Below are 25,065 nucleotides of genomic sequence, written 5' to 3' on the forward strand. Positions count from 1 at the left end.
AAGCTCCTGAACATTGTCTCAATATATGTCCCCCCCGGCGCTTCACTCCGTCACACTACCAGCACTGGGTGCTTTTCTCTTGTCACTACCAGCGGGGGATACAATTATAGGAGGGGACTTTAACGCCACAGCGGACGCCTCGATGGATAGATTCTCGGTCATGGCTCGGGCCCCTGGGCCTTCTCGATTTCACAGCTTCTTGGAAGCCATGGGTTTAGTAGATGTTTGGAGACACATGCATCCGAAAGCAAAACAATACACCTATCACTCTACAGTACACAATAGTTTGTCACGGATAGATCACTTTCTGGCGTTGGGAATTGGTTTACAACAAGTCGAGAAGATCAACATCCTACCTAGGGGAATATCAGATCATTCTCCAGTCTTTTTGACCCTCTCCACTCAGGAGAAATCACGTAAAAGGATCTTCCCTATACACGCATCGTATCTCAAGGTCCCAAAGATTCGTAAGACGCTTAGGAAAGCCACTAAACACTATTTTGCAGAAAATACGAATTCAGTACAGTCCCCCGCTATTTTGTGGGAGGCGTATAAGACGGGTTTGAGGGGCCAGGCGATAACGTCAATCACGGGACATAAGCGTGAGCGTCAAATAGAATTGTCACAGTTCGAGTTGGCAGTGCATGACGCGAACGAGGCACATATGGCGGACCCGACACCAGAAACATCGCATACAGTACTTCTGCGTCAGCAGCAGTATAAAGCTCACTTACAACACCTGACGAATGAGCAGATCACTGCGACCGCGCATCGTGTGTATGATGTTGGGGATAAAACCGATTTTGGAAAAGGGGGGTGGTGATGGACAGAGTTTCTGAATGATGCAGAATACTCTTACCAAGTCAATAGATCATGGTTTTAATCCATCACCGTTTTTTAGCTCACTGCACCATCCCAGCTCAGAACCTGGCTATATGCAAATTAGTCTGTTCCTGTCCCAGTGCATGATGGGAACAGGGCAAACCAAACTACCAAGCCAATTCTTATACTGGGAAGGAAACAAGCTTCAATTGATGTTGGGGATAAGGCAGGGAAAATGTTGGCCTGGCTGGATAAAAGAGGGGGAAGCACTCACGGGATACAAGAAATATACGACTCGGAGGGAGTGGCGCAGACGCGTCCCGAGGAGATGGTGCGGGCCCTTGCAATGCATTTCGCAGGTGTATACACTCCAGACGTGGAGGTGTCGGCAGACATGGCACGAACCTCACTTAGGCGCATAGTTACACAAACACTTACACCAGAGGCAGTTACGGAGCTGGAGACTGACATTACGGCTGAGGAAATCAGACATGCCATACATGCCCTAAAAGCTGGAAAGGCACCGGGACCTAACGGTATCCCGATAGAATGGTATCAAACCATGTCTGAACAGCTGTGTGGGCCCTTACTGGATATGTATACCGAGAGTTTGTCTATGGCTGAACTTCCGCTGGATCAGCGGACTGCCACGATAGTGGCCATTCCTAAGCCCGGTAAACCTCCTGCGGAGTGCACGTCGTATCGCCCCATCTCCCTTCTTAATGCGGAAACAAAAATTTTGGCAAAACTCTTGCCCGCCAGGCTGCTCCCTCACCTCCCACGACTGATACACCCTGATCAGTCGGGCTTCATGCCCCATAGGAACACAGCCCTTAATCTGAGGAGAGTACATGGCGTTCTGGCCAGAGCCACATCACTCTCGGCCCCAGCGGTCATATTGGCACTTGACGCGAAAATGGCTTTTGATTTGGTGGAATGGCAGTACCTCTTCGGGGTGCTGTCACATATGGGGCTTGGTCCCAAATTCATAGCGTGGGTGAGGTTGCTTTATACCAACCCCGTAGCTCAGGTCGTGGCGAACGGACATCTTTCCCCGGTATTTCCCCTAGCACGAGGTACGAGGCAGGGATGCCCCTTGTCTCCGCTACTATTTGCGCTGGCATTGGAACCGCTGGCGACACTAATTCGCTCCACTCCACTGCTGAAAGGAATCTCCTGGGCGGAAGGGTGGGAGGACCGCCTCTCGCTCTACGCTGATGACATGCTTGTATACCTCACAGACCCGGAACGTAGTATACCGGAACTTCTGACCCTGTGTGATGCACATGGGAAAGACTCAGGATACACAATAAACTGGGCAAAGTCCGAACTTTATGTGTTGCGGGGCCCACTGCCCGTTCTTGCTACAGATTGCCCTCTGCGCTTCGCAGGGTCTTCCTTCAAATATTTAGGCATACATGTCACAGGAGACCCACTGGAATTCTTTGATAAATACCTGAAGCCACCGTTAGATCGGTTGAAGCAAGATGTTAAATTTTGGGCGACCTTGCCTCTGACACTGCTGGGCAGGGCGGAGCTCTACAAAATGATGTCGCTGCCGCGCTTTCTCTACGTTTTAGATAACAAGCCCTTTTCGGTCCCAACCAGATATTTTGGGCAGGTAGCAGTGCTGGTATCCAATTTGCTCTGGAGTAACCGCCCAGCACGCATTGCGCAGGCCAAAATGAACAGGAGTTGGTACGAAGGGGGAATCGCGCTGCCGAACCTCCAATTGTACTACTGGGTGGCTCAATTAAGGCCCATAAATCAGTGGCGGCACGCTTCACAGGATGACCCAGCATATAGGGCAGACAGGGCGCAGCTGGGCGTCAACAGTATGTTAGCTCCCCTATACAACAAGAGTCTTGTGTGTAAGCTGGTGGGGCCGACACGGCTTACGGCTGCTCTGTGGCATACAGCGCAGACTAAACTTGGATGGAACGGACGTATCACCAAACTCACCCCGCTGTGGGAAACAAAAGCTTTGGGGAGCCTGCGACAATGTAAGGGCTTCACACAGTGGGACAACATTGGGATATCAACTGTGGGAGACATGTGGGACAAGGACACAGTGATAACATTTACTCAGCTGCGACAGCAATATGAGTTAAGGGAAACAGAATTGTATAGATACGTACAGATCCGACCCTACTAGCAGTCGTACCACCTGACTCAGAGATCCCGGAGGCATCTCCCCTTGAGGACCGCCTCCTAACGGATTACATGCAACAAAAGGCCACCTCTCTCACTTACCGTAAGTTGCTTAACAATCTACCAGACCCTGCATTGAAACTGAGAGAGAAATGGATGGCGGAGGTTGAGGACATGGATCAAACCGAGTGGAATGAGGCACTGGCATCCCCGAAGGAGGTGGGCATATCAGCCAGATTCCGCTTAGTGCAGCTTAAGATCCTACATAGGGTATATTACACAAGAACGACCCTTCACAAGATACAGCGGGCGCAACATCCTTATTGTTTACGAGGTTGTGGGGAGGAAGGTACCTTTCTGCATACCATTTGGGAATGCCCTTGAATAATGGAATACTGGAGACAAATGATGCGCACCATTTCACAGACACTGGGGTTGTCCATTATCCCTGAACCACGCAAATGCCTGCTGAATGTGTGGGGGCCGAATGATCTCACCACGCATGGCCAGATATGGTCCACGATAGGAATGCTCATAGCGAAACAGGATATAGCACAGAAATGGGGTGCGGCAGAGGCCCCCACACTGACACAATGGTGCTCAAATGTGGATAGGGCGATGATTGCGGAAAGGGCGGCTTATACAGCAAGGGCATGCCCACGCAAATGGAACAAAATATAGACCCATTGGAATGTATTTCGGGGGGAGATTTGCGAACCGCTGCAAGAAGACGAGCCATTAACTTCGGATGAGGAGGAGGAGTGAGACGTGAGTGGGTGGAGTGGGCTGACGCGGCGACCCCGACCTACAACTTAGACATGCACCACGATGGGGGCGGGAGGGGGGTCTGAGGGCCTAATCCGCCGTGGCAGCCGAGCGGTGTGGCCAAATGTGAGCGTGCTATAAGCCAACCAAAATGTTGTGAGAAACCCTTGCGTACCCTGAGACATTACATTTACACGCCGGAATAGATGGGTGAAGTGCTCAAACCAATGTGTCTGATTTTTGCTTTATACTTTGATGATATGTTCAATTAGTTAGACTGTTTCTTAAATACAAGAAAATGGACCTAAATGTTATCCGAGGTACAACACAGGTTCTGCACACACATTACTCCACAACGCCGCCGAACCCCCGGGTTGTCGGCAAATGGGCTGTGCTATTCCGTTGATAATACACGAAAATGAAATTTGACGCTGCTGGCCCTAAGGGTTGTAGGCTGTATGCTGTGTACACTCAAAATTGTATAATAAAGGTCTTTCAAAAAAATATATATATATTATATATATTTATATTTGGTATAATGTTGATAATGAAGATATTTTACATATGTACATTTTTATCTGTACTTTTATGGTTTTATGTAAAAAACAGATAAAGATGTTGATGATGATGAATAACAGGGTGCTGAAGGCCTTGGCTTGCATTTTTCTGTTTTAATTGAGGCATGGGAGTTCACATAATTTTCTAAAAAAAAGTGTTGAAGAGGTTTAGAAGATTATTAGAGCTGAGAGGGTGAAAGAGGAGTTCAAGCATTAGGTTGTCAATGGAGAAGTCTTTGAAGGATCTGAAGGTTGGTCTTCTCTTTTGGGTTGACCTGTTTGCTACTAGGCCGCTGAGCAGGGAGATATGGATGGAGAAGAGGTTGATTCAGTCCAGGGGTATGGGTGGTTTTCACTGGATTGTTAGTGATGTTGAGAAGACAAGGTTGAGGGTGGGGCCTTTGGAGCGTTTTGGTTGTGTGATATGCTGTACCATGCTAAGTGTGTTGATCAGAGTTGGAGGATGGTGTTGCTTGTTTTTGTTGGCTTATGTTGTCTGAGAGGTTTCTAAGTCATCTGAGAGGGTGGGCTGGCCATATCGGATAAACAAGGAGGTCTGAGAATTCCTCAATGGGACCACCAGCAGTTCATGGTGCTATGGTGATGCTCAACTTTTAATGGTAACCTTCTAAATGCCAGGACGGACCAGCAAACCACAAAGTTCACACTAATAATGCCTCAATAAAAACAGCAACAATGTTTTCCTCGATCCCTTGTAAAGCTGCTTCTATAAAGCCAGACTAAAAGTATTCCAAAAGTTTCTCGCTCACCAATGTCCCCATAAACATAAAAGGCAACAACATGCCAAAACGAAAAAGCATGCCTCACATACCATCTGGCTGATCGCAATGCTATGGTTAAGAACAATGATAATTAATGTTCATATGATTTTAGGATTGGACAACCTGCACCAATCATGCTCACCTATTCTCCCGGTCGTCATCAGATTTCCCTGGCGGTTACACCTAGGATCAAAGCCAGTCAGACTGCATATAATCTGGGTCAAAATTACTGTTGTTGATGCTGGATCTTTATGTTCTAAACAGACTTTACTAGTAATAGAATTCCTCATACTGGAGGGTGGCAGAGGGAGGCGGCTTCCGAACTCATGTGGGTGCTAAGAGGCATGATGGCTGGTCAGAAGCCAACTACATAACATCAATGTAATCGGAACTATGCAGACTTGGTCCCAAAAACTCTGCTTCGGGTTTCAGAATGGAAAAAAATTATTGAAGCATTTTATATGATTTCCATAAATGGGTTTTACAGAGTAGGTGTCAGATATAAACACTCACACCTAGCTGTCAGATTCAGCGGTTCATTAAGGGAAACGCTACATAATCAATTTATCATGGAACACAAAATGAAAGCTTGCAAAATTCAACAAGCATTGGCATAGCCAATAGGTCTCGCCTTTGGGACCTTATAAGTGTTTAGTCATGCAACAGTTGATGTTGTTGCACCAAGGATATTGTGCTGCATAACTAAATCCTTATAGATCCCAAAAGCGAGACCTATTGGCTATGCCAATGCTTGTTTTATTTTTGTGGCACTTACTGGGACGAGGACTTCACTTAGGAAGGTGCGCGGCCTAATGGCCGGAGCTGCCAACTTTGGAACAGGGGAACCAGATGAGTTTGGTTTTTTTACAGAGTTTTATATAGCGCTAACTGTTAGGTCAACATCCAGTGATGCTGGGAAAATCGCTAATGTCCCGTGATTAAAAAATAAGGCCAGGTCTCCGAGCTCGTAAATACTGGAAGGAGGGGTGTCGGGGCAGTTTGTAGACCCACAGGAACATCCTGCACTGACACTGGACGCGCCCCCTCCTTTCACCCTGACGGTCAGCTATTTCTCATCACTCACTCCACGGTGGTTAGGAAACTACTTGAGAACTCCCTCCCTCCTCGAAGCTCGGCTGAGGCTCCCGCACCCTGCCTTATTTATCGAACACCCCCGCCAAGGTCGTCCAGCCCGATAGTCACTTTATTTATCACTGAACAGACAAGTTTATAGCAGACATCGGGCAAGGGTGACCAGAGCACGTGCTACCAGGCACTTTAAAAAAAACTCTTTACTGTGTTATTCTCCAAAACACTTCGTAAAGGCTGCAAGAGCTGCGTGCGAGTGGTATGTTACCCTCATTTACTGTCATTCAGAAGGGTTCACTGACGTTTTCAGCTGCAGGGATGTTGATCTCAAAAGGGACTATATATATAAAAAATAATATATATATCCGAACTAAATGCCAAGGGGTCAGAGGGAGGTACAGGTTTCAGAATTGTAGAGTTCTGCCTAGCCCATCGCCAGCAGCCTTTAAACACAGTAAAGACGCCCCCTCTCGCTCCCAACACCCCCCCTCCTGAGATATGTCTGTGCTTTGAAGAGACGGCTTCCGTCTGCAGGTTGTACAGGCGACCCCCAACTGCCCCCCAATCAAAATCTATATTATGTCCCCAACATGATTGCAGGAAGGTCCAACAGCAAGCACTATCGGTCCCATATTTATTACACAAATGTAATTTGGAAATAAAAACAGACGCGTAATGTGCATAAACAGGTAAATCACGTGTCATCAAAAACTGTTGTGCATCAGAAATCACCATACACTTAGTATTGTATACACTGTTTATGTCAAATGCCCCTGGAGACGCAAAGCGACAATATGCTCCTGTCCAAGGTTGCATGCCAGATGGAGTGGGGGCAATACCGCCTAGGAGGGAACCCAGGGCGCACGGTTGGGCAGCGGGTGAGCGGGACGATCTCATAGATATAGCTCATAGTCTGCCCCTCGGTCAGAAGCTGTGCCCAGAAGTGGCCACTGCAACCTGGCATGTCCCAGACAACAACAATTGCTGAGCCTGGTTAACACAGACAACACCAAAACAAGTCAACTGGTCCCCTAGCTGCATTCAAGTGCCCAAGTCGCCAGAATCCACTGCTACGTAGAACGAGGTGCCCTGCGAAGGTGGCACACTCGTGCTGCTCTGGTCTAGTCTCTGAGACAGCGCCCTTAATGCAGGAGAACGGCCGAGAGCAGGCAGCGTTTCCCTTTCGGGAGCATGCGACCATATGGCGGTGCGCGCTCTCGCAAGGAAATCGTCAAAACGTGCATGCGTTGCATAGAAAGCAATGCTACGCGTGCACGTTTTTGCCTGGAAAGCTGGAGCGCTCTCAAGATGTCTTTTTTCTACGCAGCGCATGCTGAGACCTAAAAATGTCTCCTTTACAAAGAGCCAGAAAAGGTCTCTGCCCCCTAACCTACAATAATGTCTCTCTTTCGGTCCCACGGATAAATAAATGCTCTCTTCTCTATTAGCTAATAACTGTGCACACTTATCCGTTTGTCAATAACTACCTACTTCTGCAGGTCAAAAGTTTCATGCTACGCACATATACAGTGCCCTGTGTAAATAACTGACACCACTGACCTATGTCCTGGGTCGCGTGTCTTTGAGTGAGAGACATTCTTCCTCCCCTCTACCCCCAGAGTCCCTCCTGAGCCAAGGAAGCTTCACACCGCTATGCTGACGACACCCAACTCTATCTAAAGGTGTCCTCTACACTCAACATTTCAATCCTCGCCGCCGCCCTCAACTCCATCCAATAATGGATGACGTCTCATCATCTAATTCTGAATCCGTCTAAAACCGAATTCCTTCTTATCGTAACCTCTAACTCTCAGTCACCTATTCAATCATTGATGGATAGTCTGAACATTCTTAACAACAAACCTAACATTGTTAACTATGCCAAATCCCTAGGTGTTACAACTCACCCTCCATTCCCAAATCAACACCATGGCCAAGAATGCAAACTTCCAACTGCGCCCTCTTAGGGGGATTCGGAGTTTCATTCCTGAGAAAGACCTGAAAACTTTGGTTCAATCTTTGGTACCCTCCAGACTGGACAGCTGCAATTTTCTCCTTGCAGGTTTTCCCAAAACCCACCTATCTTCTCTAAAGTCCATCCTCCATTCAGCAGCTAATTTCCTCTATGTGGCCAAAAGAAACAAGGATTTTACACCCACATAGATTTCTCTTCGATAGCTTCCCATTGAAGCTGGGTCAATATGCAAGACTGCTTGCATCACCCACAAAGCCATACACATTTCCACCCCTCGCTACCTGGCCAGCAAACTCGTATCAGGCAACTTCAGAACGTCATGCAATGTTGAAATTCTACTGTCTGAACCTCCAACTTTCAAAAGGGCTAGACTTATGTCCAAACCTTCGCACCACCACGTCTTTCCGGATTTGCAAAACAGATCTTAAAACTCTTCTCCTCCAAAGACACATCGATCAATAACTCTCCTCGCCAAGCTCCCAAATGGGTACACGCCCCCTCATCCCAGCTCATGACGCTAATTGTTCATGAGACTCCCATGATCCTCTGTATCAATTTTGTAAATATGTATTGTGTATTAGTGTAACCCTAATCGCTCGACCTTTTCTTAAGAAGCGAATCTGTAACTCTCACCACGAGTTAACTGGTGTACATACAAGTAGTGATACCTACTACCTTATTACTCTCTTTCCTTATGTATTTACTTCGCTCAGACACTTCTGGGTAATGTACGCGCTATATAAGCACGGATGAAGAAATAAAGAAATCTGATGTTTGCCGAACAAACCCCAGGATGAAAAAATGCTCCTTCTTGGCACTCAGGTCAACAGAAACTTTCTGTTACACCCGACGGGCTCCTAACACTTGCCTCTTTGCCACAAATGACTACTAGCAAATATAATATATTTTTCCTCTCATGGATATCCTCGTCCCAATTATATCTATTTTACCTTTTTTTTGCCCTCTCCTCGGATCTGTTCCCGGCGCCCCAGCCGCACAGTCCACACGACCTCAGAACAACACACGCGCTCATTGGCTGAACCCTAACAACGACTTCACAACAAAACTCGCATTAGGTCCCGCCTCCACGCCTGGTTTGCCAGCCAATAGCCGCCAGTATCAAGGTCTGTAGGACGCTACCCAATCCTGTTGCTGCTCTGCATCCACTTTTACACCCAATGCCGTGTACTTAGTCTGACCATTAATCACTGTTCCACCAATCATCGCGTTCTTTTGTCTCTGCGGCGGTTACTTACTAACGTCATCTTGGTCCATGCAAGTGGAAGACGGTTAGGTAAAAGCTGTGCTATAGGTGACCACAATGTATGGATAGGCACTGGTATGGAGCCACTACAATGATGCCATGTGATAACTCTGCTCGCCATGTTTCTGGATATAATATAGGAAGCATGGCTTTGCCCATGACGGAGAACTGAGTGTTAAGAGTATTAACTGGTATCACAACATTAATTTCTGGCCCGTAGGGTTGCCACTTGGCCAATATTATACCTTCACAACCGGCAAATTCCTCTTTGAAGCCGGAGCAGTTTATTAAGAAATACCGGCAGATGCTATTTCTCTATTTATTCTGATTAGAATTTTTCGTGCTCAAAGATAGTAGGAGTAGTCCCAATTTAACGCCGTGTTTACCCTGGAGCTTTTCATTCCTCCTTCAAGAATCAAGGAAAGGAATCTTGCGACTCTCCCTAAACTATTTTTTTTAAACGAATGATAAATTATGGGCGAGGCAACTGTGTCTTTTGATAATCTCTGTATCACTAAACTAGACGTTCTTAAAATGGCATGATTTGTTTTATGGAGCAGAAGGCATTGTAATGGCAATTGTGACTTTCCTGAACCAATGTATAGTATATAGTTCGACTTCCTAATACTATCGGGTAGTTGTGTTTTAACACAACCATTGTGAAGAGAAGTTACCATTTGACTTAATAAATGTCAGATGCCACAATCTGCTCTTTAAGCCAAAGAAATGTATGCATTTAGTATTACAAATCATAGGGCCAGATGTACGACCAATGTTAGCATGTGCAAACGGGATAGTCACTCGTCTGCGCATGCTAAAATTGGAATGGCCATATACTAACACAATTTTGTTTGTAGCAAAGGAATTGCGACTCGCAAAAAAGTGTTTAGAGACTCGCTATTTGGAAGGGGCGTTCCCTTCCAAATTGTTTCTCTCTAACCTATGTACGAATGTTTCGCAAAACACTCGCAAATTAACACCCTCTTCAAGAGGGTGGTAATGGACTCGCAAATGGGAAGAGGTCCCCAGGGGACCCCTTTCCCCTTTGTGACAGGCTCTGAAAATATTTTTTAAGGGCAGGTAGTGGTCCCAGGGACCACTATCTGCACTTAAAAAATAAAACGAAAACGTTTTATTGAAAAAAAGCATCTAGTTTTCCTTTAAGGAAAACGGTCTGCATTTAAAAAAAAAAAAACTGCTTTATTTAAAAACGGTTGCAGACATGGTGGTCGCTGAGCCCAGCAGGCCACCATACCTGGGAGGGCCTGCCATTCCCAATGGGCTCACACATTGCGAGAGGCTCATTAATATTAATGAGCCTCACAATTTGCGACCGCATTGGGAATCGCAAACAGAGTTAAACACACAGTTGTACATCCAGTTTTGCAAGTTGCATTTGCAACGCAATTTGCGAGTCGCAGAATTGCTTGTCGTACATCTGGCCAATTATGCACAGCATTTCGGAGCAGACCCCAACATTCCTGAGTGACTGCCTTTATTCCTCATCATAATTATCCGACTTGCAGAAGTACCCTTTACCGCTTAACTTTTTAAGACGTGAACAAATGGCCGCTGTGTTTCTATAGGAAAGGTGGCAACCTTACCCGTAGATTAGTCATGAACTTGTACAATATTTATCAATATATAAACACTTGTATTTCACTAGACTTTTAAATGCCACTTTGTCAGGGGATCTGAAGGAATACGCAAGAGACTTTGTTGAGGTAAAGCTGGCTTTATTTTCAAATAGTCACGTTTCTAGCGTTCAGCCAGTCTGAACATAAAAGAAAGGGAAATTATGGGTTCTTTCTCCGGTCCTGGTTCCTAACAGCGTCCTCTTCCTCTATAGGTTGGTCGTCCTCCCTTATTCTCCAGGTTAGGCGTTGGTGGAGGGACTCAGGAACCCCAATAGAAAAGGTATTATAAACAAGCATTTGCAATGCAATAGGTCTCGCATTAGGAAAGTGTGAGCTATTGGTATTGTAAATGACACATTTTTTTAATATGTGTTGGCTTTGAAAATATATAAATTAATAGCATCGTTATTCACAAAGCCAATAGCTTACACTTTCCTAATGCGAGTCCTATTGGCTATGGCAATGCTGGTTGGTAGCAAGCAAGGACAGTGCTGTTGTGGTGCTGAGTGATGATGTGGTGGTGTATTAGAGTGATGTGGTGGTGTCCCAGAGTGATGTGGTGGTGTCCCAGAGTGATGTGGTGGTGTCCCCGAGTGATGGGGTGGTGTCCCCAGAGTGATGTGGTGGTATCCCCGAGTGATGTGGTGGTGTCCCCGAGTGATGTGGTGGTGTCCCCGAGTGATGTGGTGGTGTTCCCGAGTGATGTGGTGGTGTTCCCGAGTGATGTGGTGGTGTCCCTCAGTGATGTAGTGTTGTCCCCGAGTGATGTGGTGGTTTCCCCGAGTGATGTGGTGGTGCCCCTGAGTGATGTGGTGGTGCCCCTGAGCGGTGCCCCTGAGTGATGTGGTGGTGCCCCTGAGTGATGTGGTGGTGTCCCCGAGTGATGTGGTGGTGTCCCCGAGTGATGTGGTGGTGTCCCCGAGTGATGTGGTGGTGTCCCCGAGTGATGTGTTGGTGTTCCCGAGTGATGTGGTGGTGTTTGGTGTTCTCGAGTGATGTGGTGGTGTTCCCGAGTGATGTGGTGGTGTTCCCGAGTGATGTGGTGGTGTCCCTGAGTTATGTGGTGGTGTCCCCGAGTGATGTGGTGGTATCCCCGAGTGATGTGGTGGTGTCCCTGAGTGATGTGGTGGTGTTCCCGAGTGACGTGGTGGTGTCCCCGAGTGACGTGGTGGTGTCCCCGAGTGATGTGGTGGTGTCCCCGAGTGACGCGGTGGTGTCCCCGAGTGACGTGGTGGTGTCCCGGAGTGACGTGGTGGAGTGTGGAGTTGGAAGGTGGAGGTGGAGTTGGAGTGTGGTGGGTGGAGTTTATGGTTTATTGTTTATTGTTTAAACTTTATTGTTTAGTTACTTAAAACCATAACAAATTTCCTTTGCACTTGTGACACAATATTAAAATTTAAATTAGTTAAAATGCATCTTCAAAATTTGCATCTAGATAAAATTCAAATACTCATTTTAAAAGGACAAAGAAAATGAAGTTTAGAAATCACAGTACAGTTTTAAAATATTAGTTAATTATCAAGCGTTTTTCAAAGGCAAGCAGAAACTTTACAATCTTACAGTTGATTTGTGTGTCCGTAGAGTCCAAGCAGCCTATAATAGCTGACCTGCAGGTGCGTAATCCCTTAATCAGAAAGTGATTCTTTAAAAGAAGCATTCGCTCCTGTTTCAACTTTGTACAATGACAAATAATGTGAATTATATCCTCTTTGGTATAATCACAGAGCCGACAGGCAACGGATCCCAGATGTTTCCAGGCTGGTGCATCAGCCAGCGTTGGGTATTTTCCAAATCTTAGAGCCATCAGCCTTTTTTTGGTAAAAACTGAGTATGTAGAATCCAAGTAGAGCGCCGGAGTAAGTAGTTTGTAGCTGTTAATTACAACCCAAGAGTGGGAACGATGGGAGAAGATTTCCTTATCATTGAGTAGAGAATGTAATTTGGCGGCTTTGTTTATTGCCTGTTTAAATGAATTAAATGGCAAATGTTTATCCCATAGCTGGGCGGTACATGTTAATTCCAATGCTTTGGTCAGGAATTTGTTTGCCTCTGATCTGTTTCCCGTTTCGACCTCTTGCCACAAAAATTTGTTTAAGTTATTGTCAGTGGCGTTCATTTTGATACGGTACCAAGTTTTAATGCACGTGTATAGTCTTCCCACTGACTCGTTCATGAGACCAAATTCTAGGCGCATTTACGCTGGTGAAGCAGTGCCGGGAAGTTGAAAAACTTTCTTATAAATTTTGGTAATCAAGTTATTTAACAAGGCACCATCTTTACCGTGCATTGCTGCGCTTGCGTCTGTTAAGGTTGGAAGGGCATTAATAGCAATTACTGTTAGTAGTGGTTTGAACGAGGGGCCCTCTAGTTTTTTATACAGGGAGCTAAATGCAAAGATCAAGGCTCCAGTTCGTTGTGTAAGGTAATGTTTCTGGGCTTTTAGAGTCATCTTATCGTCAATAAAATATCCCAGATATTTATAACTTGAGACCCTTTCAAGCCTTTTGCCTTCTATGCAGATATTGTAATCTATTGAGCGTCGATTGGAAATTAGCATTGTTTTGGTTTTAGATAAGTTCAAAGTAAGTTTGTTAGCAGACAAGAAAAGCGAAAGTTCTGTTAATAGTCTAGTCATACCGACTTTTGTTAGGCTCATAAGTACAATGTCATCCGCATATGCAAGATGTGAAAGTTGCAGGTTACCTAATCTCGGGTGAGCGTTGCAAGTGTTTAGTTTGCCGGAAAGATCCGAAAGAAATAGGTTAAACAAGTGAGGCGCCAAGACGCATCCTTGTTTTAGTCCGGTTCCTGTGGACACTTTTCTTGACAGTCGCGTACCATCGCCTAGTTTTACTTGTGTCCATGTATCGGTATAGAATAGCAACAGGCCCCTTAGTAATCTCTCAGGTATGTCCCATGATCTTAATTTAGCCCATAGTAGATCCCGATCCACACTATCGAATGCGGCTTGCAGATCAATAAAACATAAGTTCAGCTCCTGTTAGATGCGCTGGCATTTATCAGCTATCAGGGTTATTGATAGAATATTTGAAATAGTTCCGATGCCCGCTCTGAACCCCGTTTGATTGAGTGGAATCAGATCTCTGTCGCCTGACCAGGTAACCAGATCTATTAATAAAAGAGATGCAAAGTATTTTGCTTCCACATCCTGCAGTGTTATTAGTCGGTAGTTAAGTGGGTTGGTTCTGTCACCACCTTTGTATATGGGCGTTATTATGGAACCGTGCCAGCTTTTAGGTACTTGACTGAATGTTTGAATGTCAGCAAAGAGGTTCTAAAAAAAAGGCTCCCGTATTCAGGTGCATGTTTATATACCGCTTGAGGAATGCCATTTGGCCCTGGGGCCCCGTTACTCTTGCCCTTACTAATTACTTTTGTAATCTCCTCAGTAGAATAGGTTCCGAGTGATATGTCCGAAGTTGGTGCTTTGCTTGGATTCATTGGCGACTGTTGTGTACTATTTTCCGCCTCACTTGTCTTTTTATTATGATGTTGCACGTAGGGTTGATTCCCTGGGGTTTTTAGTATATTTCCTTTAAATTTTAGCTGGAGGAAAGTAACCCATTCATTTTCCTGCACGTTTGATGTAAGAGTGTTCAGCGGTCTGGTTAGTTGATTTATAATTTTCCAGAATGTAATTGCGTTCGAGGTTTTAGCACTATGGAGCAACTTGGTCCAAAATGTTTCCTTCGTAACTTGTTTGTGCTCCCAGACATTCTTTTTATAGCGCTTCCGTAGGGCCAAGAAAGCGTCCATTTGACAAGAGTCTTTATTATACGTTTGCAACTTTTTATGTGTTTTTCTCAGTTCCTTCCTTAAGTCTCTCAGATCTTTCGGCAATGTGTTGTTTACGTTCGTTCCTTTGGCCTTCGTGGCTGAAGATTTCATTTTCAGTTTTAGACTCTCTAAAAAGAGAGACCATGCTTCTATGGCATTCGTTGGGATGTCACCTAAGTTGTTCATCGTGTCCACTATTGTCGAGAACCATTGGAATTTGTTTGAATTACTCCAGTTTATTCGTTTTTGGTTAGATGAACTTAATTTGCCTTTAAGAATATATGAAGATTGGAATCTTTCTACGCGCAGATTGAATTTAATGTGTTGCTGTAAGGGATCAGCTACAGGAGAGGTGGGATGGAGCGAGTCTGACAAGTTGAATAGAGTTTTTAAAGACGGTTTGATTTTAAGATATGCTTTTCGCCGTCTATTAGTCTGTCTTATCCGAGCAAACTCGTCGGCTCCGTCCTGACTCCTTTGGGGAAAGACGAAAATTTCAGGGTGCTTCTACCACGCAGTGGTCGAGCGTTCTCCAGACCGGAAGTGATCTGTGGTCGTCGGGGCTCCAGGACCTCAACTCCAGGCGTGCGTGGAAAGAAAGGAGATAACAAGGAATCAGTCTGATGTCCCTCGTAGATAGGTAGGGACCAGGGAGTGAGGGACACCAAGTGACGGAGTGTATCTTTAGCGTACTTTCCTGTGCCTTTGTGCTCGTGAGGGAAAAGGGTAAAGGAGGCGCTACGCTATACACTATCGTTTCACTCGTTTACTGCCCTATTACGAGTTACCCAGCCCGCCACTTTGCCCCTTACCTTTGCAAGCCACACTCCTCCCGCGGGAGCGTGGCGGGGCGAGTCACCGGGTCGTTGGCCTCCTTGCTTGTAGTCCACAGCTGGGCTCGTCAGGGGTTCTTCTCCACAGTACTCCGATTCCGCTCTCAGTCTCCAGCTTCGTCCGTCCTCTCCTCCTCCCGGAACACTGTCCGTCCTTTTCAGGTTCCACCTTCTTTTGAGTTCGTGACGTTGCGGGTGGGTGGAGTCTCATCTCCCTCGACGCATAGTTAAAGGAGCCGTGTTCCTTTTCGCCTTCTGCTCCCCACGTCTCTTCCGAGCCTGCGCGAGTCCAGTCGTGCGGCCAGGGAGAGTTCGGCTGTTTGTCGGAAATAGAAAGGGGAACAGCTGACCACCAGTCTTTAACACTATCAAGACTGAGTTCTCCATGTGGGTGTCACGGTATAGTCCCGCCCCGTCACAGTTGCATTGCGTGATCGCTCATAGGCGAGTATCAATATAAAAACTGTTTAATAAAGGAAATAACGAAAGACTTGCAATTGTATAATCCAAAGTTGATTGGGAATGCGGACCGTAAAAAGTTTTTGGGGAAGTTCGATCCTCGTCGGACCTGCCATTCAGGACACGCATACCTAGGTATTCTAACTCTGTAACCAATTTTATTCCTATTCGGTCGATTCTGGTCCTGGTCCCTCCTTGAATCTGTTCTGGAACACTCCAGTGCATGGTGGGTGAGTTGGAGGTGGAGTTGGAGTTGGAGGGGTGGAGTTGGAGTTCGAGGGTGGAGTTGGAGTTGGAGGGTGGAGTTGGAGGATGGAGTTGGAGGGTGCAGTTGGAGGGTGCCTTTAGAGGGTGCATTTGGAGGGTGGAGTTGGAGGGTCTGGTCAGAGGAGGATACATTAACAATATACATGCTGGAGTGAGAGGCATAGGGAGCTAACAGCATAGTATGGTTAGGTTTGGAATCATGTCAGCAGCGAATAGTAGCAGAAACAAAGGTCAGGCCAAAGATGTAGGGCTGGCACGCTGAAAAAACGTTCACCTCTTGCACAAAATAATAGTAAAACAAACGCATCACCTAGAAGTCTAGGTTAATTTAGTGTCCCAGCTAGAATATTTTTAAATCCTTCTGAAAAAAGATTGTTGTCTGTATACAATACATCCACAAATCATACACCTGGAGTAAGAGGGCAACTGTTGATGACGTTTCTGAGACTCCAGTACAGCCCGAGTGGCTCTCGGCTGCCGATAGTGTTTAAAAATGCTATAAAACTAAATATATATATATATATAGTGTATCCAAACACATTTGCATCCTGAGGTGGTTAAAATATGTTTGGAGTCAGATTACCAGAGGCTGGCAGAGCTGCGGTCTCCGGTTTAAACCTGCCCTGGAGGTCGCCACAAATATTTACACACAGGTCTCTTATTTGTTGTGTTTTCCAAGGCAAACGTGGTGAATCTAAAGTTTTTGAGTAAAGAAGGGTGTGCTTCAGGTCCCTCTGATCATGAAGAATTCACTGCTATTCCAACCGTGCTAGCACCCCAAGGTAAAAGCAAGAGGAACTTTAAAACTAACGTTGTCACACCAAAGATTCTCCGAGTCAAACACAAAGAAAATTCTATTAATTTCAACAATTGCAGACGTTGTTTGAGGGACACTGGATTGCTATGTATATTTTGTTTGTTTTTCTTATGTTGCAGTTATGGGGTGACACAGGATTGTGGATAATGTAGTTATGTTGTTGGGGAAGGGTAGCACATTTGGTTTTCTTCAATTTCTTTTGGTAGCTTTAAGTAGTTGAAGGTGGGGCACGTGAATCATGTGACATGCGTGGATTATGGGCGGGGACGTTAACGCCGCGAATAAAATCAGGCATTACGGGAGATCGTACTTAGTCCAAAATGCGGCAGGCATGGGGAGACTACAGTGCTGTGTGCACTTCAAGATTGTTTAAAGGTAAATATCGGGGAGGGTTACGTATCCGCATTGAAGTTGGCAACTCGATGGAAAGTAGAGAAAAGCGGGGAAAAAGCTTCGTATATGGGAGATTGAAACATGGAATACGTTAGACTTATAAAGGTGTTCCCAGCTTGAGGGTGAAATTAAAATCGAGGTTTTCGTGCCCGTAGGTTTTGTTTGGTGGGGAACCGGGGTAATAGGGAGTGTGTTGAAACTATATTTTTGGGTGAGGAGGGAGGAACACTAATTACGTCACAGATTAATATGCAACAACAATACGTTTTGTCTTTGGGAAGCAAGGGAAATGCTTGGGATTAATAGATGTTTTTTTAAACCATTCTAGATACCGCTGAAGAAGGTCGTTTATGACCGAAATGCATTGGGTAAATTACATAACACAGAGGAATGAAGTTGATACGTACCAGTGAATAGGCCTGGATGGGCAATTACCGTGCAAATGAAAAATGCTTGAAAATTTGAAACTTTGTATCTTTGACGTGACAAGAGACAAAAATGCACAAACATGGCAAATAAATGGGATTAATTTTGATTACTTTATCGAGTATGTGGTTACTTTATTCACAAATGTGTATCAGGCTGTGCAACTCTTTCTCGGCACGCAAAAGAGCGTGTCGCTTTCGGATGAATCTAGACTTTACCATTGGCAGTGTACATTCCCACACCGTCCCCACATAAATAAATGTAAACGATTTTAACATAAGCCTTTCACCAGTCCAAACATTTAACATTGAAGTAGGGACACTGCTGGCTTAAAATAGGGTAACGTAGCGCAGCGCTACTACAGGCAAACTCCATACAGGCTTGGCATTCAGGACGGACACAGCAGGAAACTAGGAGTGACTGTGGGGAAGTACCAAAACAAGCTTTCGGCATTGCTGGGGTGGGGGGTGTGGGTGGGCGGGGGAGCAGCAGTAGCCTTTGATGTGGTGAGAAGAAAGAGTGTAAGTGAGAAATAGCAGAGGGAAAAAGAGCCACTGCAAACGAGAAGTAGGTAGTGAGTGCGCAATGAGAGTTAAGAAGAGACAGAGCGAATGTAAATAAAGAAACTTTGAGTAAGGGGGTGAGCGCTGTCATTTATATAGCGTCCATCACAGAGTCGAAGCCTGGTGGGGGGGCGGGATGCGAGCGAGTGGGAGGGAACGGGCCTAGCGCACGCTGGAGAAGCGTCACGGTTGCATGCATCACATAGTCGAAGCCTGGTGGGGGGAGGGATGCGAGCGAATGGGAGGGAACGGGCCAAGCGCGCGCTGGAGAAGCGTCACGGTTGAAAAGTTAACATGCATTGTAGGAAATCCGGCTGGTTCAAGAGACTTTGGTTCAGATATAATAGGTTTCGAGTAATTAAAATTACTCGACCTAAAAAGGCAGGGATCAGTACAGTTGTATCACGCTGTAGCGAGGGGAAGGGAGTGAGGAAACAATCGGGTGCACTCAGTGTGAAACTTGAGACAGTGAGAAGTGACGGTGATGGGAGGGGCTATTAACACTATGTACATGATGGCGGTAAGCGGCAGTAGTTTTACACGTCTGGCTTCACCCACCTCCCAACCCAGCCCAGGAACTCCTCTCGTACCTGTGTCAGCCACGCTCCTCCTGGAGCGTGGCTCGGCAAAGCATGTTCCCGGTGGCCTCCTGGCTTTCCCATCCCCTCTTGTCTCTCCTCCTCTCTTCCCGTGTTGGATGTTCTCTCCGGGCGGCTTGGTTCTCCCTCTCGGTCTTCGTTCCTCGATTCTCCGGTCTCCTTCCACTCTTTCCGACCTCTGGTGTCAGCACACACCTTGTTCCGGCTTCCGTTGTTTCTTATTGGGTCCCAGGAGACAACGTCTTCAATGTAGGTGGGGTCTTCCACTAGAGGCTCCAGTTAAAGGGACCAGCGCCGACTTCTGTCATGTCCGATTGGGATGCCTGCAACCACTCATCCTGTCGAGGAGAAAGCAGAGGCGAAATAACATCATGGTCTTCCCACCAGTCACCCGTCAGCCCCGTTGTTTCCCCACTCACGCTCGCCTTGTGACAGTCCTCCTCCCCTGGATTGTACCGATTGGGGAGAGGAAATATTCTCGAAAGATAGTCTGCACTACCATTGTCTAACCCTCTGTGATGCTTGACGGTAAAGGAAAAGGGTTGGAGAGAGAGGAACCAACGGAGAACACTTGGGTTATGAGCAATGTTTTTTTTTTATCCTCATTTGCGTGCATGGCTCCAATCTATCAGAACAAGAAAATGCCACAGAGCTGGAAATCAGGCTGTGCTTCTGTACTGTCTCAGCGTTAGCTGGCAGGGATATCGAAGAAGAGGGGGGGGGTGGCCGGTTCCCTACAGCACATTCGCATAAGCCTTGAAATATCCAGCTTAGGGCCATTCGTTGGTAAATAGTGCCCGAGATACCGAGGCCTCATATGCACCATGGCTCCTCGCCATAGAAACAAAGGTGAGCACTGCCCGCATTAATCATAGGACCCTGGGGGAAAAAAAAAAACCCAGGCTCAATACGACTGCTCTAACTGTGTCCAGAAAGCTCTTCTGCTCGGATTTCCACCCTGGCTAGGTCAAGTTTTGAGATGTGGAGGACCGAAGACCGCCATTCATATATGGTAGGCGGCTGGGCGTCTTTCCAATGTCTACAGATCTCCCTACGCGCCGCCAGAATAGAATAAAACAACAGGTTGGAAGCAGCATTACGGGCTTTGCCCCTCAGTCCAAAAAATAACAAGGGCGAGATCAATGGAGATGTGAGAGCCCAATGACAAGGATAGTTTGTTTCCTATAGAGTCCCAAATGAAGTTATTTTTGGGCAATCGTAAAACATATGGATGTCAGATGCAGCGACAAGTCCGCACTTTGGGCACGAGACCGGGCCTGTCGAAGAAAACTTGACAGCCTCTGCGGGGAATAGTAAGCCCTGTGTATTGTAAAAAGATGGTTCCTGCGGAGCCAAGCAGGTTTGACCAAGTCCCACAGTACCACACAAGAAGCTGACCAAATGTTACGGCTCATCACTGTAGGGGGCATGATCCATGTTCAAGGTGAAATGATGACCCTCCAGGTAATAACGCCCCTTATCTAAGGCCCATTTAACTGCCGAGCACTCACGTTCAATAGTGAGGTATTTCATTTCTCTCGGAAAGAGTTTTCTACTGATATACACTATTGGATGATCTATACCCTCTAGGGACACTTGTGAAAGAACTGCGCCTATCCCATGGTTTGAGGCATTGGTGTGCAGGAGAAAGGGGTGTGAGAAGTCGGGGGAGGACAATACTGGGCTGGTGGTGATGATGTTTTAAAGTTTGGAATGCTTCTAACATAGGTTTGTGGGGTGTAGTAAGACCTGTGGTTTCACCTCTTTCTGTAGGGTATTCGTCGATGGGGAGGCTACCTCAGAGAACCGTGGAATAAATCGCCAGTAATAGCCGATTAGACCAAGGAATGCTCTCATGTCTCTTTTTGTGGTTGGGAAAGGGGTATTGGTGATGGCTCTAACTTTTTCCACCTGTGGGGAAATCAGACAGTGACCAAGTACATACCCCAGGTATTTCACTTTTTGGAAGGCTGCCCGGGACTTCTTAGCGTTAATGTGCAACCCTGCTGTTTGGAGCTCTTGTAAGATGATTCGTAGATGATGTAAGTCGGTCTTCCAGTCCGGGATAAAGACTACAATGTCGTCCAGGTATGCCGACGAAAAGGAGTGGCAGTCTTGCGGCACAGTATTCATGAGTCGCTGAAAGGTTGCTGGGGCTCCATGCAACCCAAACGGGAGCACTGCAAATTTGTAGAGGCCATCGGGAGTTGAGAAGGTGGTCTTCTTCCTGTCTTCCTCCCGTATGGCACCTGCCAGTAACCTTTTGTTAGGTCTAAAGTTGTGATATAACTGGCTTCGCCTAACTTTTCGATTAGCTCGTCTATTCGAGGGATGGGGTAGGCATCGAAGGACGAGATTTCGTTGAGTACCCGAAAGTCCATACAGAACCACGTACTGCCGTCAGGTTTTGGCAGAATAATTCCAGAAACCTTTCGGCTATGTTGCGAGTGGTAGGGGTGCGGAGGGGGTATGCCTCTGGAAAGTGGGTGGACATAGTCGACTATTACTAGGGCATAGACGTTTCCCTTTTTGGTGCGGGGTAATGGTCCTATCAAGTCCATCCCTACTCGCTTGAATGGGGTCCCTATCACCGGAAGGGGTTGAAGGGGAACTGTTGGGGGTTTATGAGTGTTTCTTTTCTGACAAATAGCACAGGTCTGGCAGTGTGTTTTTATGTCCTTGTAAACCCCCGGCCAAAAGAAATGCCTCAAAACGTTTTGGGTAGTTTTCTCTGCCCCGTTATGCCCCGCCGTGATATGGGAATGGGAGAAGAACATAATCTGGTCCCGGAAGACATAGGTTCTAACACTTGCTGGGGTTCAGTGGGGGAGGCCTGACGTTACAATAAGCCTTCGTTTATGAGGAAACGTGGGTATGTTGGGGCGCTGCTGTCCTGTGAGCTATGGGCCCGTTCCCATGCGTTGTATTGGGTAGCATCATTGGCCCGGGCAAACTTAAAGCTGGGATCAAGAAGCCATGGTTCTGGTGTTACTAAAGCCAGTGCCATATGGGGAGAACCATCAGCCTGTTGTCTGTTTTTTCCTGTTGTCTGTAACACATGCCTAAAAAGGTTAAGGAAATCTTGGTTGTCTGTCCCAATAATCAAATCTTCTGGAAAACTGCCTAGAACCCCCACTTTGATGTTGCTTCTTAGCCCGGCAGAGTAGAGAATAGTTATTAGTGCTAGGGGATAGGGCTTCACATCATCGGGCACACAGCAGATGTGTACGGTGGAATCAGGTAACACCTGCTCTTGGGTAATCCATATCCCCTGGATAACTGACTGCTTACATCCCGAATCTAGGAGGGCTTTGATAACCTTACCATTCACCTGTACACTCACGTGAAATGCTGTCCCCATTTCAGCCGTGTATAATATAGACTTTGGAATGTAGCCCACTTCCATGGGTTCCTCCGTTGGTTTCCTCCTAGGGCACACGTGAGCTGTGTGCCCCCAGTCCTTACACTCAAAACACTGTGGGCCTTTCGCACTGGGCAGCTCGTACTTTGCTTGGAGTGATTTCATCGGTTCTGGGGTTTTAGGTTTCTTATCCACCTTGTTGTTTTGGTGGTGCGGTCTCTCCCACTCCCATCCTGCTACCTTCGGCTGTGCCCGTGAGAAGGTAGTCGCCATTTCAATGGATCGTTGTGCTGTCAGATGCATATGTTGGCGCAACCACTTCTGGGTGTTAAAGGGAAGCGCATCGAGGTATTGTTCCAAGTAAATTTTCTCCATTATTTCCTCTTTGGAGCTGATGCCTGGGGTTAACCACTTGTCGGCCGACATTTTTAGCCTAAAGAACAAAGTCTTTGGATTTTCCCCGGGCGTTCCCCTTTCCTTGCGGAAACGTACCCTATAGGCCTCGGCGTCTAGGCCTAGGTGATCTAGTATTATAGTTTTTATTTCTCCATAGGAAGCGCCCCGGTGGTATTTGCCACTTGGTAGGCCGCTTGAGCCTCCCCAGTCAAAAGCGGCGCTAGAGAAAATGGCCATTTGTCCATGGGCCAGCTACACACCCTCACACCCTTGCCACCCTTTCAAAGTTAGTAAAAAAAGGCGTCAGGGTCCTCGATGGGTATGCTGGGTATATACTTTTGTAGGGAAGCTCCAGCGGGGGTGGGGTGACAGGTGCTTCGAACCTCCCGAAAATGATTTGCTGGTTGATCTGTCAACATTTTCTGCGATCCATCTATCTGGGTGGCGATGGTATCTTTAAAAATGTCACGGTCGGCTTGAGCTGAGGCCATTTGCAGCTCGACAGCCCACTCAAGCTTTTCCTGGCCCTTAATGAGGTGTTGAATCAAGGTGTCCATCTTTGGTTCACAGATGGGCTCTTCTACGCCCACATTCTCCACCAGTGTCAGGGGATCTGAAGGAATACGCAAGAGACTTCGTCAGGGGTAAGCTGGCTTTATTTTCAAATAGTCACGTTTCTTGCGTTCAGCCAGTCTGAACATAAAAGAAAGGGAAATGTCGGGATCTTTCTCCGGTCCTGGTTCCTAACAGCATCCTCTTCCTCTAAACCAGTAAAGTTTTAAACATTTAATAATAACATTGTCTATGTTTCCCTGCAGTAGCCTGCGTTTTACTAATATTGACGTGGTAGCATTTTTTAGGGTTAGTCATGTCAGAAGGAGAAAGTCTGTCTAGTTAGTTACATTAGGCGTAGCCTTAGTTGACCACGTACGCAGTAGCACAAGGAACAACAAGGACATAAGCTCTTTTAGTTCAGGTCCCTGAGCAGGCATTCCCTGGTTTTATTATACTCATGAACGTAAACTAGACCCAACTACAGTGATTGTAAAAGAGAGGGGTGGCTGGCCAGGTTCACTGTTCTCTCGGGCCACACTACTGGTGCTTGCGAATGCACCACCAACACTACAGTCCTCCCTTAACACAACAAGCATTGGCATAGACAATAGGTCTTGCTTTCGGACCTTATAAGTGTTTAGCCATGCAACAGTTGACGTTGTTGCACCAAGGATATTGTGATGCATAACTAAATACTTAAAATGTCCCAAAGGCGAGACCTATTGGCTACGCTAATGCATGTTTTATAGTAGAACGCTCGCCTGGCGCGAGGCACTTGAAATCTACAAGTGGAGACTAAAAGTTGCCTCCAAGTAACAAGTTATTCAGGGTTATCTGCAGTATCCTGCCTAAATCTCAAGGTGCTCTCTGGAGACATGGACTGCCCCTGTTTCTTTCCTTAACGTTGTGCTTGGATAGTTCTAAACAGATCCCGTTACACATACGGGAATACATGGAGAGGAAACATGATGGTGCTAGACGCTCGAGATCTCTGCGGATGCGCCAGGTTGCTCAAAGTTTACATTTCAGGTGTGTTACCGGATGTAGGCCACAATGTAGTGCAAATATGGCGCAAGTAGACGAGTCACCTGTTATCACAGCCCGATGCTCTTGAGATAAACTGTTGAAACAAATTACCCGCTGGCTACTATTACAAGACTTTATAAACAGTGAGAGTCTGCCGAAATATCTCCTCTCCTTAAAGGACAATACCTAATGTTTGAAGAATCCCTCGGCATTACCGGCGCGTTATTCATTATTACTAGAAGCGTACAATTTTATGCAGTAGAAAATTAGATTTTAAGTAAAATCTTCGGCAATTACCATTTGGGGCACTTTTCCAGAAAGTTGTAAATAATTCCCTTTGACGGTGAAATCACCTCCTAACGTCTGCAGAAAGCTCCATTGGGGAAGTAGAACAACAAGTCCGTTGCTCATGATTGCCAGCGGTGCACACCTGTGTCCAGTCATGTGACATTTTACTAGAAAGAGTTATGCAGCAAGCAGCAGAAATCCATTTAGCGAGTGCTTCTATTCTATAGTGCAAATGTTAGTGT

At 46.4% G+C, this 25,065-nt stretch overlaps 1 protein-coding gene across 7 annotated transcripts in view; it reads right to left on the reverse strand.

The window, feature by feature from the left end:
- KATNB1 (katanin regulatory subunit B1) overlaps positions 1-9,192 on the reverse strand; it is a 637,584-nt gene extending 628,392 nt beyond the window's left edge. For 4 of the 7 annotated variants that reach the window (XM_078671471.1, XM_078671467.1, XM_078671468.1 and 1 more), the window contains exon 1: positions 9,092-9,175. The gene's annotated coding sequence lies outside the window, so the exon portion shown is untranslated. Of the gene's footprint in view, positions 1-9,091 lie in introns of all 7 variants that reach the window. The other 3 variants (XM_078671472.1, XM_078671466.1, XM_078671470.1) reach the window with 2 other exon arrangements.
- Positions 9,193-25,065: the final 15,873 nt, after the last annotated feature.

The sequence above is a fragment of the Lissotriton helveticus genome, chromosome 12 (assembly GCF_964261635.1).
Source record: "Lissotriton helveticus chromosome 12, aLisHel1.1, whole genome shotgun sequence".
In the NCBI taxonomy this organism is placed as follows: domain Eukaryota; kingdom Metazoa; phylum Chordata; class Amphibia; order Caudata; family Salamandridae; genus Lissotriton; species Lissotriton helveticus.